Raw genomic sequence first — 17,288 nt, 5'->3', positions numbered from 1 at the left:
ACCATATATATATATATATCTATATTCACAGGTGGGACATAGGGACACAACTACAATGGCGCGTAACTATTATGGCGCGTAACGACTTACGCGCGCGGGGGGGGCTTGGGGGGGGGCGCGAAGCGCCCCCACCAACTAGGTTGTTGGGGTGGCGCGAAGCGCCACCCCAACAGCTAGTATATATATATATATATATATATATATATATATATATATATATATATATATATATATATATATATATATATATATAGAAGATTTAATCTGGTGTAACAGACAAATTGTAACAAACATAAGACACAGACAACTTATCTATATATATAAAAATAAGTTGTTTGTGGGGTTATGTCTGTCTGTCTGTCTGTCCGCATATGACGTCTGAATATTTCATCATTTACCAATTCAAAAACGAAAGTATACAAGCTGATGTAGCTGAGTTGGTAACGCGGTATGTTCCAGGTTCTAGGTTTCGAGAGGTTCCTGGTTCAAACCTTACAAAAACTACAAAAAAAAATAAATAAAAAAAGCTAAAAAAAAGTAAAAAAAAAAGGTAAAAAACTAAACCTAAAAAAGAAAAAAAACTAAAAACTAATAAAAATAACTAAAAAAAAGGTAAAAAACTACAAAACAAACCAAAAACTAAAAAAAAACTAAAAAAGGTAAAAAAACTAAAAAAACTAAAAACTAAAAAAGAAAAAAAAACTAAAAAAGGCAAAAACTGAAAAATAAAGGAGAAAAAGAAAAACTAAAAAAAATAAGAATAAAAATAAAAAACTAAAAAAAGGGTAAAAACTACAAAAAAAAACTAAAAAGAAAAAAAGAAAAAAAAACTAAAAAAGCAAAAAACAAGGCACAGGGGGATATATAAATGACGACGGGGACACAGAGAAGGTCCGACGTTCTAGGTCCGAGAGGTTCTAGGTTCGAATGTTGGCTTTAGCATTAATACAAAAGAAGAAAATGGACAATTATATGTTGCATGTTCAAGAGTCGGTAAACCTGTAGTGGGACACAGGGACACAACTACAATGGCACGTAACTAATATGGCGCATAACAACTTACCGCTCGCGGGGGGGGGCTTATATATATATATATCTTCTATATATATAAAAATAAGTTGTTTGTGGGTTGTCTGTCTGTCTGTCCGCATATGATGTCTGAATTATTTCATCATATACCAATTCAAAAACGAAAGTATACAAGCTGATGTAGCTGAGTTGTTAACGCGGTATGTTCCAGGTTCTAGGTTCGAGAGGTTCCAGGTTTAAACCTTACAAAAACTACAAAAAAAAACAAAAAAATAAAAAAATAAAAAGCTAAAAAAAGTAAAAAAAAGGTAAAAAACTAAAACCTAAAAAGAAAAAAAAACTAAAGCTAATAAAAATAACTAAAAAAAGGTAAAAACTACAAAACAAACCAAAAACTAAAAAAAACTAAAAAAAGGTAAAAAACTAAAAAAAACTAAAAACTAAAAAAGAAAAAAAAATAAAAAAGGAAAAAACTGAAAAATAAAGGAGGGGATATATAAAGACGACGGGGACACAGAGAAGGTCCGAGGTTCTAGGTCCGAGAGGTTCCAGGTTCGAATGTTGGCTTTAGCATTAATACAAAAGAAGAAAATGGACAATTATATGTTGCATATTCAAGAGTCGGTAAACCTGTAGTGGGACACAGGGACACAACTACAATGGCACGTAACTAATATGGCGCGTAACAACTTACGCTCGCGGGGGGGCTTATATATATATCTATACTAGCTGTTCGGGTGGCGCTTCGTGCCACCCCAACACCTAGTTGGTGGGGGCGCTTCGCGCCCCCCCCCCAAGCCCCCCCGCGCGCGTAAGTCGTTACGCGCCATATTAGTTACGCGCCATTGTAGTTGTGTCCCTTTGTCCCACCTGTGAATATAGATAGATAGATATATATCTATATATATAAAAATAAGTTGTCTGTGGATGGATGGATGGATGGATGTGTGGATGGATGTGTCAGGTGACGTCACCTGAAAAAACTGGATTAGGTGACGTCAAAACTGAAAAAACTAAAAAAAGGCAAAAACTACAAAAAAAACTAAAAACTAATAAAAAAAATAAAAAAGCTAAAAAACTAAAAAAACTATAAAGGTAAAAACCAATAAAAAACTAAAAAAAAAACTGAAAAAACTAAAAAAAGGCAAAAACTACAAAAAAAAACTAAAAACTAATAAAAAAAGTAAAAAAGCTAAAAAACTAAAAAAACTAAAAAAACTAAAAAAAGGTAAAAAACTAAAAAAAATAAAAAATAAAAAAAAACTAAAAAAAAGGAAAAAACTGAAAAATAAGCTAAAATAAAGGTAAAAACCAATAAAAAACTAAAAAAAAAAAGGAAAAAACTAATAAATGACGACACTCAAAGAGAAAGCGACCAGGACAAAAAACTAAAAAAAAAGGCAAAAACTACAAAAAAACTAAAAACTAATAAAAAAAATAAAAAAGCTAAAAAACTAAAAAAACTAAAAAAAGGTAAAAAACTAAAAAAACTAAAAACTAAAAAAAAACTAAAAAAGGTAAAAACTAAAAGAACTAAAAAAGAAAAAAATAAATGACGACACTCAAAGAGAAAGCGACCAGGACAAAAGGAATGTTCGATTAGCAATCAACAAAGCACCGGGACACAGGGAGTATAAATGACGACCAGGACACAAGTAAAAAAAAAAATTAACAAAACTAAAAAGAAGGTAAAAACTACAAAAAAACTAAAAAGAAAAAAAAACTAAAAACTAATAAAAAAACTAAAAAATCTAAAAATCTAAATAAACTAAAAAAGAAAAAAAAAGGAAAAAAATAAAGGAGAAAAACAAAACTAAAAAACGAATGTATATACAGACCGGGACACCGGGATACAAATGATGACCGGGACCCGGGACACAGGGAATATAAATGACGACCGGGACACAGGGACACAACTACAACGGGGACACCGGGGGAAACAGGGGGATAACCTGACAATCTATTTATATGCAAAGACAATGGGACAGCAAAGAATGTTGTATATTCGCAAGTTTTACGTAGTTAAAACCATATATATATATATATATCTATATTCACAGGTGGGACATAGGGACACAACTACAATGGCGCGTAACTATTATGGCGCGTAACGACTTACGCGCGCGGGGGGGCTTGGGGGGGCGCGAAGCGCCCCCACCAACTAGGTGTTGGGGTGGCGCGAAGCGCCACCCCAACAGCTAGTATATCTATATATATAAAAATAAGTTGTCTGTCTGTGGATGGATGGATGGATCAGGTGACGTCACCTGAAAAAACTGGATCAGGTGACGTCAAAACTGAAAAAACTAAAAAAAGGCAAAAACTACAAAAAAAACTAAAAACTAATAAAAAAAATAAAAAAGCTAAAAAACTAAAAAAACTATAAAGGTAAAAACCAATAAAAAACTAAAAAAAAAAACTGAAAAAACTAAAAAAAGGCAAAAAACTACAAAAAAAAACTAAAAACTAATAAAAAAAGTAAAAAAGCTAAAAAACTAAAAGAACTAAAAAAACTAAAAAAAGGTAAAAAACTAAAAAAAATAAAAAATAAAAAAAAACTAAAAAAAAGGAAAAAACTGAAAAATAAGCTAAAATAAAGGTAAAAACCAATAAAAAACTAAAAAAAAAAAGGAAAAAACTAATAAATGACGACACTCAAAGAGAAAGCGACCAGGACAAAAGGAATGTTCGATTAGCAATCAACAAAGCACCGGGACACAGGGAGTATAAATGACGACCAGGACATAAGTAAAAAAAAAACTATCTATATATATAAAAATAAGTTGTCTGTGGATCTGTGGATCGTGGATCAGGTGACGTCACCTGAAAAAACTGGATCAGGTGACGTCAAAACTGAAAAAACTAAAAAAAGGCAAAAACTACAAAAAAAACTAAAAACTAATAAAAAAAATAAAAAAGCTAAAAAACTAAAAAAACTAAAAAAAGGCAAAAACTACAAAAAAAACTAAAAACTAATAAAAAAGCTAAAAAACTAAAAAAACTAAAAAAAAGGCAAAAACTACAAAAAAACTAAAAACTAATAAAAAATAAAAAAGCTAAAAAACTAAAAAAACTAAAAAAACTAAAAAAAGGTAAAAAACTAAAAAAACTAAAAACTAAAAAAAACTAAAAAAGGTAAAAACTAAAAGAACTAAAAAAGAAAAAAATAAATGACGACACTCAAAGAGAAAGCGACCAGGACAAAAGGAATGTTCGATTAGCAATCAACAAAGCACCGGGACACAGGGAGTATAAATGACGACCAGGACACAAGTAAAAAAAAAAATTAACAAAACTAAAAAGAAGGTAAAAACTACAAAAAAACTCAAAAGAAAAAAAAACTAAAAACTAATAAAAAAACTAAAAAATCTAAAAATCTAAATAAACTAAAAAAGAAAAAAAAAGGAAAAAAATAAAGGAGAAAAACAAAACTAAAAAACGAATGTATATACAGACCGGTACACCGGGATACAAATGACGACCGGGACACAGGGAATATAAATGACGACCGGGACACAGGGACACAACTACAACGGGGACACCGGGGGAAACAGGGGGATATAAATGACGACCGGGACAAAAAAACTAAAAAGAAAAAAAAAACTAAAAACTAATAAAAAAACTAAAAAATCTAAAAATCTAAATAAGCTAAAAAAGAAAAAAAAGGAAAAAAATAAAGGAGAAAAAATAAACTAAAAAACGAATGTATATACAGACCGGGACACCGGGATACAAATGACGACCGGGACCCGGGACACAGGGAATATAAATGACGACCGGGACACAGGGACACAACTACAACGGGGACACCGGGGGAAACAGGGGGATGTAAATGACGACCGGGACACCGGGACAGGGAATGGTCGATTAGCAATCACCATCAACAAAGCTCTAGGGCAATCATTAGAATCATGAGGTATAGATCTGAATACAGATTGTTTTCCCATGGACCATTATATGTTGCATGTTCAAGAGTCGGTAAACCTGACAATCTATTTATATGCAAAGACAATGGGACAGCAAAGAATGTTGTATATTCGCAAGTTTTACGTAGTTAAAACCATATATATATATCTATCTATATTCACAGGTGGGACATAGGGACACAACTACAATGGCGCGTAACTATTATGGCGCGTAACGACTTACGCGCGCGGGGGGGCTTGGGGGGGGGGGCGAAGCGCCCCCACCAACTAGGTGTTGGGGTGGCGCGAAGCGCCACCCCAACAGCTAGTATATATATATATATGTATATATATATATATATATATATATATATATATATATATATATATATATATATATATATATATATATATATATATATATATATATATATATATGTTGTATCCCTGTGTCCAGGTCGTCATTTATATTCCCTGTGTCCCGGTCGTCATTTGTGTCCCGGTATCCCAGTCTGTAATTTCTCTTAGAGTGTCCTAGTCGTCATTTATATAGATATATAGATACAGTTTCATTTCAGTTTTTTTTCTTTTTTAGTTTTTTCTTTTCTTATTTTTTTCTTTTTTAGTTCTTCTTTTTTAAGTTTCTTCTTTTTATTGATAATAAACCTCAAAATTTGGGTATCTGTTTTAAGGTTTTCGAATTACCTTAATCTTTTGTCAAAATATATTGAAACATTTGTGGAATTCCCAGTTTTTTTAGTCTTTTCTTTTTTTTTAGCTGTTTAGGTTTTTTTTAGTTTTTTTTCTTTTTAGTTTTTTACCTTTTTATTTTTTTTACATTTTTCCTTTTTAAGTTTTTTTCTTTTTAATTTTTTATTTAGTTTTTTTTTAGTTTTTTCTTTTTAGTTTTGTTTTTAGTTTTTTACCATTTTTGTTTTTTCGAATTACTTTAACCTATTGTCAAAATATTTCGAAATATTTATGCAATTTCCAGTTTTTACATTCTAGTTTGTTTTCTTTTATATATATAGAAGATATAATCTGGCGTAATGGACAGACAACTTATTTTTATATATATTGTCAAAATATATTGAAATATTTGTGCAATTCCCAGTTTGTTTAGTTTTTTCTTTTTTTTTAGTTTTTTAGCCTTTTTAGTTTTTTTTTAGTTTTTTATCTTTTTTATTTTTTTATGTTTTTTCTTTTTGGGTTTTTTCTTTTTTTTATTTTTTCAATTTTTAATTTTTTTTTAGTTTTTTCTTTTTAGTTTTTTTTTAGTTTTTTACCATTTTTCTTTTTTCGAATTACTTTAATCTATTGTCAAAATATTTCGAAATATTTATGCAATTTCCAGTTTTTACATTCTAGTTTGTTTTCTTTTATATATATAGAAAATATAATCTGGCGTAACGGACAGACAACTTATTTTTATATATATAGATATATATATATATATATATATATATATATATATATATACTAGCTGTTGGGGTGGCGCTTCGCGCCACCCCAACACCTAGTTGGTGGGGCGCTTCGCGCCCCCCCCAAGCCCCCCCGCGCGCGTAAGTCGTTACGCGCCACAATAGTTACGCGCCATTGTAGTTGTGTCCCTATGTCCCACCTGTGAATATAGATATATATATATATATATATGGTTTTAACTACGTAAAACTTGCGAATATACAACATTCTTTGCTGTCCCATTGTCTTTGCATATAAATAGATTGTCAGGTTATCCCCCTGTTTCCCCCGGTGTCCCCGTTGTAGTTGTGTCCCTGTGTCCCGGTCGTCATTTATATTCCCTGTGTCCCGGGTCCCGGTCATCATTTGTATCCCGGTGTCCCGGTCTGTATATACATTCGTTTTTTAGTTTTGTTTTTCTCCTTTATTTTTTTCCTTTTTTTTTCTTTTTTAGCTTATTTAGATTTTTAGATTTTTTAGTTTTTTTTATTAGTTTTTAGTTTTTATTTCTTTTTAGTTTTTTTGTCCCGGTCGTCATTTATATCCCCCTGTTTCCCCCGGTGTCCCCGTTGTAGTTGTGTCCCTGTGTCCCGGTCGTTATTTATATTCCCTGTGTCCCGGTCGTCATTTGTATCCCGGTGTACCGGTCTGTATATACATTCGTTTTTTAGTTTTGTTTTTCTCCTTTATTTTTTTCCTTTTTTTTTCTTTTTTAGTTTATTTAGATTTTTAGATTTTTTAGTTTTTTTATTAGTTTTTAGTTTTTTTTTCTTTTTAGTTTTTTTGTAGTTTTTACCTTCTTTTTAGTTTTGTTAATTTTTTTTTTTACTTGTGTCCTGGTCGTCATTTATACTCCCTGTGTCCCGGTGCTTTGTTGATTGCTAATCGAACATTCCTTTTGTCCTGGTCGCTTTCTCTTTGAGTGTCGTCATTTATTTTTTTCTTTTTTAGTTCTTTTAGTTTTTACCTTTTTTAGTTTTTTTTTAGTTTTTAGTTTTTTTAGTTTTTTACCTTTTTTTAGTTTTTTTAGTTTTTTAGCTTTTTTATTTTTTTTATTAGTTTTTAGTTTTTTTGTAGTTTTTGCCTTTTTTTTTAGTTTTTTGTCCTGGTCGCTTTCTCTTTGAGTGTCGTCATTTATTAGTTTTTTCCCTTTTTTTTTTAGTTTTTTATTGGTTTTTACCTTTATTTTAGCTTATTTTTCAGTTTTTTCCTTTTTTTTAGTTTTTTTTTATTTTTTATTTTTTTTAGTTTTTTACCTTTTATTCGTTTTTTAGTTTTGTTTTTCTCCTTTATTTTTTTCCTTTTTTTTTCTTTTTTAGTTTATTTAGATTTTTAGATTTTTTAGTTTTTTTATTAGTTTTTAGTTTTTTTTTCTTTTTAGTTTTTTTGTAGTTTTTACCTTCTTTTTAGTTTTGTTAATTTTTTTTTTTACTTGTGTCCTGGTCGTCATTTATACTCCCTGTGTCTCGGTGCTTTGTTGATTGCTAATCGAACATTCCTTTTGTCCTGGTCGCTTTCTCTTTGAGTGTCGTCATTTATTTTTTTCTTTTTTAGTTCTTTTAGTTTTTACCTTTTTTAGTTTTTTTTTAGTTTTTAGTTTTTTTAGTTTTTTACCTTTTTTTAGTTTTTTTAGTTTTTTAGCTTTTTTATTTTTTTTATTAGTTTTTAGTTTTTTTGTAGTTTTTGCCTTTTTTTTAGTTTTTTGTCCTGGTCGCTTTCTCTTTGAGTGTCGTCATTTATTAGTTTTTTCCTTTTTTTTTTTAGTTTTTTATTGGTTTTTACCTTTATTTTAGCTTATTTTTCAGTTTTTTCCTTTTTTTTAGTTTTTTTTTATTTTTTATTTTTTTTAGTTTTTTACCTTTTTTTAGTTTTTTTAGTTTTTTTAGTTTTTTAGCTTTTTTACTTTTTTTATTAGTTTTTAGTTTTTTTTTGTAGTTTTTGCCTTTTTTTAGTTTTTTCAGTTTTTTTTTTAGTTTTTTATTGGTTTTTACCTTTATAGTTTTTTTAGTTTTTTAGCTTTTTTATTTTTTTTATTAGTTTTAGTTTTTTTTGTAGTTTTTGCCTTTTTTTAGTTTTTTCAGTTTTGACGTCACCTAATCCAGTTTTTTCAGGTGACGTCACCTGACACATCCATCCACACATCCATCCATCCATCCATCCACAGACAACTTATTTTTATATATATAGATATATATATATATATATATATATATATAGAAGATATAATCTGGTGTAACAGACAAATTGTAACAAACATAAGACACAGACAGCTTATCTATATATATAAAAATAAGTTGTTTGTGGGTTATGTCTGTCTGTCTGTCTGTCCGCATATGACGTCTGAATTATTTCATCATTTACCAATTCAAAAACGAAAGTATACAAGCTGATGTAGCTGAGTTGGTAACGCGGTATGTTCCAGGTTCTAGGTTCGAGAGGTTCCAGGGTTCAAACCTTACAAAAACTACAAAAAAAAAAAAAATAAAAAAGCTAAAAAAAAGTAAAAAAAAAGGTAAAAAACTAAAACCTAAAAAAGAAAAAAAACTAAAAACTAATAAAAATAACTAAAAAAAAGGTAAAAACTACAAAACAAACCAAAAACTAAAAAAAACTAAAAAAGGTAAAAAACTAAAAAAAACTAAAAACTAAAAAAGAAAAAAAACTAAAAAAGGAAAAAACTGAAAAATAAAGGAGAAAAAGAAAACTAAAAAAATAAGAATAAAAATAAAAAACTAAAAAAAGGGTAAAAACTACAAAAAAAACTAAAAAGAAAAAAAGAAAAAAAACTAAAAAAGCAAAAACAAGGCACAGGGGGATATATAAATGACGACGGGGACACAGAGAAGGTCCGAGGTTCTAGGTCCGAGAGGTTCTAGGTTCGAATGTTGGCTTTAGCATTAATACAAAAGAAGAAAATGGACAATTATATGTTGCATGTTCAAGAGTCGGTAAACCTGTAGTGGGACACAGGGACACAACTACAATGGCACGTAACTAATATGGCGCATAACAACTTACGCTCGCGGGGGGGGCTTATATATATATATATATCTTCTATATATATAAAAATAAGTTGTTTGTGGGTTGTCTGTCTGTCTGTCTGTCTGTCCGCATATGATGTATGAATTATTTCATCATATACCAATTCAAAAACGAAAGTATACAAGCTGATGTAGCTGAGCTGTTAACGCGGTATGTTCCAGGTTCTAGGTTCGAGAGGTTCCAGGTTTAAACCTTACAAAAACTACAAAAAAAAACAAAAAAATAAAAAAATAAAAAAGCTAAAAAAAGTAAAAAAAAGGTAAAAAACTAAAACCTAAAAAAGAAAAAAAAACTAAAAGCTAATAAAAATAACTAAAAAAAGGTAAAAAACTAAAAAAAACTAAAAACTAAAAAAGAAAAAAAAACTAAAAAAGGAAAAAACTGAAAAATAAAGGAGGGGATATATAAATGACGACGGGGACACAGAGAAGGTCCGAGGTTCTAGGTCCGAGAGGTTCCAGGTTCGAATGTTGGCTTTAGCATTAATACAAAAGAAGAAAATGGACAATTATATGTTGCATATTCAAGAGTCGGTAAACCTGTAGTGGGACACAGGGACACAACTACAATGGCACGTAACTAATATGGCACATAACAACTTACGCTCGCGGGGGGGCTTATATATATATCTATACTAGCTGTTGGGGTGGCGCTTCGCGCCACCCCAACACCTAGTTGGTGGGGGCGCTTCGCGCCCCCCCCAAGCCCCCCCGCGCGCGTAAGTCGTTACGCGCCATATTAGTTACGCGCCATTGTAGTTGTGTCCCTTTGTCCCACCTGTGAATATAGATAGATATATATATATATATAGATATATATATAGATATATATATATATAGATATATATATATATATATATATATATATATATATATATATATATATATATATATATATATATATATATATATATATATATATAGATATATATATATAGATAGATATATATATATATATATATATATATATATATATATATATATATATATGTTTTTAACTACGTAAAACTTGCGAATATACAACATTCTTTGCTGTCCCATTGTCTGTGCATATAAATAGATTGTCAGGTTTACCGACTCTTGAACATGCAACATATAATGGTCCATGGGAAAACAATCCGTATTCAGATCTATACCTCATGATTCTAATGATTGCCCTTGAGCTTTGTTGATGGTGATTGCTAATCGATCATTCCCTGAGTCGCCATCGTCATTTATATATCCCCCTGTGCACCCCGGCGTCCCCTTTGTAGTTATGTCCCTGTGTCCCGGTCGTCATTTATATTCCCTGTGTCCCGGTCGTCATTTGTGTCCCGGTGTTCCAGTCTGTGATTTCTCTTTGAGTGTCCCGGGCGTCATTTATATTCCTTGTGTCCCGGTGTCCCGGTCGTCATTTATATCCCCCTGTGCCCCCCGGCGTCCCCATTGTAGTTGTGTCCCTGTGTCCCGGTCGTCATTTATATTCCCTGTGTCCCGGTCGTCATTTGTATCCCGGTGTCCCGGTCTGTATATACATTCGTTTTTTAGTTTTGTTTTTCTCCTTTATTTTTTTCCTTTTTTCTTTTTTTTCTTTTTTAGTTTATTTAGATTTTTAGATTTTTTAGTTTTTTTATTAGTTTTTAGTTTTTTTGTAGTTTTTACTATTTTTTTAGTTTTTTTTTGTACTTATGTCCTGGTCGTCATTTATACTCCCTGTGTCCCGGTCGTCATTTGTGTCTCGGTGCTTTGTTGATTGCTAATTTGTATTATATTTATATTTATATTTTTTATATTTATTAATATTTTTTTAGTTTTCTTTTTCTCTTATTTTTCAGTTTTTTCCTTTTTTTAGTTTTTCTTTTTTAGTTTTTAGTTTTTTTTTGTTTTTTACCTTTTTTTTAGTTTTTTTAGTTTTTTTTAGTTTTTTAGCTTTTTTAGTTTTTTTATTAGTTTTTAGTTTTTTTTAGTTTTTACCTTTTTTTAGTTTTTTCAGTTTTTTTTAGTTTTTAGTAGTTTTTTACCTTTTTTTAGTTTTTTTTTAGTTTTTTAGCTTTTTTAGTTTTTTTTCTTTTTAGTTTTTTTGTAGTTTTTACCTTTTTTAGTTTTTTTTCTTCTTTTGTATTAGTGTGAAATAATTCAGACGTCATATGCGGACAAACACGACGTCACTCGACAGACAGACAGACAGACATAACCCACAAACAACTTATTTTTATATATATTTATTCATATTTTTTTTAGTTTTCTTTTTCTCTTTTATTTTTCAGTTTTTTCCTTTTTTTAGTTTTTTTCTTTTTTAGTTTTTAGTTTTTTTTAGTTTTTTACCTTTGTTTAGTTTTTTTTTAGTTTTTTTAGTTTTTTAGCTTTTTTAGTTTTTTTATTAGTTTTTATTTTTTTTTGTAGTTTTTGCCTTTTTTAGTTTTTTTTCTTTTTAGTTTTTTTTTGTAGTTTTTTACCTTTTTTAGTTTTGTTCTTCTTTTGTATTAGTGTGAAATAATTCAGACGTCATATGCGAACAAACATGACGTCACCTGATCCACAGATCCACAGATCCACACACAGACAACTTATTTTTATATATATCTATATATATAAAAATAAGTTGTATGTCTGTGGATCAGGTGACGTCATGTTTCTGTGTCGACTGGCGTCATGAAGTTAGTTGTCGTCATTTTTGCTGTGACGGTGACGTCATTAAAGATATTTAAGACATATATGTTCACGTAGAAATCTATTAATGTTTAAGTTTAAAATGACTGATGAACTTACAAAAAAACTAAACTACAAATCGAAGGAGGCATCGAATTGATGCCTCCTGATACGCAACTATCAACAAAGTGGCAATCGTTGTGGTCAGTGATCAGTTCTTACCTCGAGATAATATTCTTTATAGGCGAAACAATCAGTTGACAAGAATTGCTTAAACTCATCGATGCTACGATGCCCTACAATATCCTGACGAATATAAATGACGCCCGGGACACTCAAATAGAAATCACAGACTGGGACACCGGGACACAAATGACGACGGGGACACAGGGAATATAAATGACGACCCGGACACAGGGACACAACTACAACGGGGACGCCGGGGGGCACAGGGGGATATATAAATGACGACGGCAACAAAGGAAATGGTCGATTAGCATATATATATATATATATATAAAAATAAGTTGTCTTTCTGTGTGTCTGTCTGTCTGTCAGGTGACGTCATGTTTCTGTGTTGACTGACGTCATCAAGTTAATTGTCGTCATTTTTGCTATGACGGTGACGTCATTAACGGTATTTAATACATTTGTTCACGGAAAAATGTTTAATTGTAAAATGACTGAAGAACCTACAATGGCAACAGCCGAGGAAGCTGCTCAAAGAGTTTATGCCAAAAAACTTGCTGCTGATAGAGAAAGTAAGAAAAGAAAGCGTTCCGAGCAATCACAAGAACAGCAAGAAAACAGGCTTGCAGCTGATAGAGAAAGTAAGAAAAGAAAGCGTGCCGAGGAATCACAAGAACAGCAAGAAAACAGGCTTGCGGCTAAAGAACGCAAAACCGCGCAGTTAGATGAAAATCCACCTGGACAGCGAGAGTCAAAACATATCAAAACTGAAAATGATAGCGATGATGATTGGGTTTATATATATATATTTGGGTATATATATATATATATATATATATATATATATATATATATATATATATATATATATGGTTTTAACTACGTAAAACTTGCGAATATACAACATTCTTTGTTGTCCCATTGTCTTTGCATATAAATAGATTGTCAGGTTTACCGACTCTTGAACATGCAACATATAATGGTCCATGGGAAAACAATCTGTATTCAGATCTATACCTCATGATTCTAATGATTGCCCTTGAGCTTTGTTGATGGTGATTGCTAATCGACCATTCCCTATCCCGGTGTCCCGGTCGTCATTTACATCCCCCTGTTTCCCCCGGTGTCCCCGTTGTAGTTGTGTCCCTGTGTCCCGGTCGTCATTTATATTCCCTGTGTCCCGGTCGTCATTTGTATCCCGGTGTCCCGGTCTGTATATACATTCGTTTTTTAGTTTTGTTTTTCTCCTTTATTTTTTTCCTTTTTTTTCTTTTTTAGCTTATTTAGATTTTTAGATTTTTTAGTTTTTTTATTAGTTTTTAGTTTTTTTTTCTTTTTAGTTTTTTTGTCCCGGTCGTCATTTATATCCCCCTGTTTCCCCCGGTGTCCCCGTTGTAGTTGTGTCCCTGTGTCCCGGTCGTCATTTATATTCCCTGTGTCCCGGTCGTCATTTGTATCCCGGTGTACCGGTCTGTATATACATTCGTTTTTTATTTTTTTCCTTTTTTTTTTCTTTTTTAGTTTATTTAGATTTTTAGATTTTTTAGTTTTTTTATTAGTTTTTAGTTTTTTTTTCTTTTTAGTTTTTTTGTAGTTTTTACCTTCTTTTTAGTTTTGTTAATTTTTTTTTACTTATGTCCTGGTCGTCATTTATACTCCCTGTGTCCCGGTGCTTTGTTGATTGCTAATCGAACATTCCTTTTGTCCTGGTCGCTTTCTCTTTGAGTGTCGTCATTTATTTTTTTCTTTTTTAGTTCTTTTAGTTTTTACCTTTTTTAGTTTTTTTTAGTTTTTTAGATGAAAATTTTTTTAGTTTTTTCCTTTTTTTTCTTTTTAATTTTTTATTGGTTTGTACCTTTATGATAGCTTATTTTTCAGTTTTTTCCTTTTTTTTAGTTTTTTTTTATTTTTATTTTTTTTAGTTTTTTACCTTTTTTTAGTTTTTTTAGTTTTTTTAATTTTTTTTTTACTTATGTCCTGGTCGTCATTTATACTCCCTGTGTCCCGGTGCTTTGTTGATTGCTAATCGAACATTCCTTTTGTCCTGGTCGCTTTCTCTTTGAGTGTCGTCATTTATTTTTTTCTTTTTTAGTTCTTTTAGTTTTTACCTTTTTTAGTTTTTTTTAGTTTTTTAGATGAAAATTTTTTTAGTTTTTTCCTTTTTTTCTTTTTAGTTTTTTATTAGTTTTTACCTTTATGTTAGCTTATTTTTCAGTTTTTTCCTTTTTTTTAGTTTTTTTTTATTTTTTATTTTTTTTAGTTTTTTACCTTTTTTATTTTTTTTAGTTTTTTTAGTTTTTTAGCTTTTTTACTTTTTTTAGTTTTTTTAGTTTTTTAGCTTTTTTATTTTTTTTATTAGTTTTTAGTTTTTTTGTAGTTTTTGCCTTTTTTTTAGTTTTTTTAGTTTTTTAGCTTTTTTATTAGTTTTTTGTTTTTTTTTGTAGTTTTTGCCTTTTTTTAGTTTTTTTAGTTTTTTAGCTTTTTTATTTTTTTTATTAGTTTTTAGTTTTTTTTTCTTTTTAGTTTTTTTGTAGTTTTTACCTTCTTTTTAGTTTTGTTAATTTTTTTTTACTTGTGTCCTGGTCGTCATTTATACTCCCTGTGTCCCGGTGCTTTGTTGATTGCTAATCGAACATTCCTTTTGTCCTGGTCGCTTTCTCTTTGAGTGTCGTCATTTATTTTTTTCTTTTTTAGTTCTTTTAGTTTTTACCTTTTTTAGTTTTTTTAGTTTTTAGTTTTTTTAGTTTTTTACCTTTTTTAGTTTTTTTAGTTTTTTTAGTTTTTTAGCTTTTTTATTTTTTTTATTAGTTTTTAGTTTTTTTGTAGTTTTTGCCTTTTTTTTAGTTTTTTTAGTTTTTTAGCTTTTTTATTAGTTTTTAGTTTTTTTGTAGTTTTTGCCTTTTTTTAGTTTTTTTAGTTTTTTAGCTTTTTTATTTTTTTTATTAGTTTTTAGTTTTTTTTTGTAGTTTTTGCCTTTTTTTAGTTTTTTTCAGTTTTGACGTCACCTGATCCAGTTTTTTCAGGTGACGTCACCTGATCCACGATCCACAGATCCACAGACAACTTATTTTTATATATATAGATAGTTTTTTTTTTTACTTATGTCCTGGTCGTCATTTATACTCCCTGTGTCCCGGTGCTTTGTTGATTGCTAATCGAACATTCCTTTTGTCCTGGTCGCTTTCTCTTTGAGTGTCGTCATTTATTTTTTTCTTTTTTAGTTCTTTTAGTTTTTACCTTTTTTAGTTTTTTTTAGTTTTTTAGATGAAAATTTTTTTTATTTTTTCCTTTTTTTCTTTTTAGTTTTTTATTGGTTTTTACCTTTATTTTAGCTTATTTTTCAGTTTTTTCCTTTTTTTTAGTTTTTTTTTATTTTTTATTTTTTTTAGTTTTGTACCTTTTTTTAGTTTTTTTAGTTTTTTAGCTTTTTTACTTTTTTTATTAGTTTTTAGTTTTTTTTTGTAGTTTTTGCCTTTTTTTAGTTTTTTCGGTTTTTTTTTAGTTTTTTATTGGTTTTTACCTTTATTTTAGCTTATTTTTCAGTTTTTTCCTTTTTTTTAGTTTTTTTTTAGTTTTTAGTTTTTTTCGTTTTTTACCTTTTTTTTTAGTTTTTTTAGTTTTTTTAGTTTTTTAGCTTTTTTATTTTTTTTATTAGTTTTTAGTTTTTTTTGTAGTTTTTGCCTTTTTTTAGTTTTTTTAGTTTTTTAGCTTTTTTATTAGTTTTTAGTTTTTTTTGTAGTTTTTGCCTTTTTTTAGTTTTTTTAGTTTTTTAGCTTTTTTATTTTTTTTATTAGTTTTTAGTTTTTTTGTAGTTTTTGCCTTTTTTAGTTTTTTCAGTTTTGACGTCACCTGATCCAGTTTTTTCAGGTGACGTCACCTGATCCATCCACAGACAGACAACTTATTTTTATATATATAGATAGTTTTTAGTTTTTTTTGTAGTTTTTGCCTTTTTTAGTTTTTTCAGTTTTGACGTTACCTGATCCAGTTTTTTCAGGTGACGTCACCTGATCCATCCACAGACAGACAACTTATTTTTATATAGATAGATATATATATATATATATATATATATATATTCACAGGTGGGACATAGGGACACAACTACAATGGCGCGTAACTAATATGGCGCGTAACAACTTACGCGCGCGGGGGGGCATGGGGGGGATGCGAAGCGCCCCATATATATATATACATATATATATATACATATATCTATATATATAAAAATAAGTTGTCTGTCCGTTACGCTAGATTATATCTATATATATAAAAATAAGTTGTCTGTGTGTGGATCTGTGGATGGATCAGGTGACGTCACCTGAAAAAACTGGATCAGGTGACGTCAAAACTGAAAAAACTAAAAAAAGGCAAAAACTACAAAAAAAAAACTAAAAACTAATAAAAAAAATAAAAAAGCTAAAAAACTAAAAAAACTAAAAAAAGGCAAAAACTACAAAAAAAACTAAAAACTAATAAAAAAGCTAAAAAACTAAAAAAACTAAAAAAAGGCAAAAACTACAAAAAAAACTAAAAACTAATAAAAAAAATAAAAAACCTGAAAAACTAAAAAAACTAAAAAAACTAAAAAAAGGTAAAAAACTAAAAAAACTAAAAACTAAAAAAAAACTAAAAAAAAAGGAAAAAACTGAAAAATAAGCTAAAATAAAGGTAAAAACCAATAAAAAAACTGAAAAAACTAAAAAAAAGCAAAAACTACAAAAAAAAACTAAAAACTAACAAAAAAAAGTAAAAAAGCTAAAAAACTAAAAAAAACTTATAAAACTAAAAAAAGGTAAAAAACTAAAAAAAATAAAAAATAAAAAAAAAACTAAAAAAAAGGAAAAAACTGAAAAATAAGCTAAAATAAAGGTAAAAACCAATAAAAAACTAAAAAGAAAAAAAGGAAAAAACTAAAAAAAATTTTCATCTAAAAAACTAAAAAAAACTAAAAAAGGTAAAAACTAAAAGAACTAAAAAAGAAAAAAATAAATGACGACACTCAAAGAGAAAGCGACCAGGACAAAAGGAATGT

At 29.1% G+C, this 17,288-nt stretch overlaps 1 long non-coding RNA gene across 1 annotated transcript; it reads left to right on the top strand.

The window, feature by feature from the left end:
- The first annotated feature begins 505 nt into the window (after window positions 1–505).
- On the top strand, window positions 506–1,518 carry LOC136043476 (uncharacterized). The gene is made up of 2 exons (XR_010621626.1): window positions 506–612; window positions 1,399–1,518. It is a non-coding gene; the product is annotated as an uncharacterized LOC136043476 (long non-coding RNA).
- Window positions 1,519–17,288: the final 15,770 nt, after the last annotated feature.

This window comes from Artemia franciscana, unplaced genomic scaffold (genome assembly GCF_032884065.1).
Source record: "Artemia franciscana unplaced genomic scaffold, ASM3288406v1 Scaffold_6444, whole genome shotgun sequence".
NCBI lineage: Eukaryota > Metazoa > Arthropoda > Branchiopoda > Anostraca > Artemiidae > Artemia > Artemia franciscana.
The sequence above is the reverse complement of the archived record's forward strand: the minus strand, read 5'-3'. Positions and strand labels throughout refer to the sequence as shown.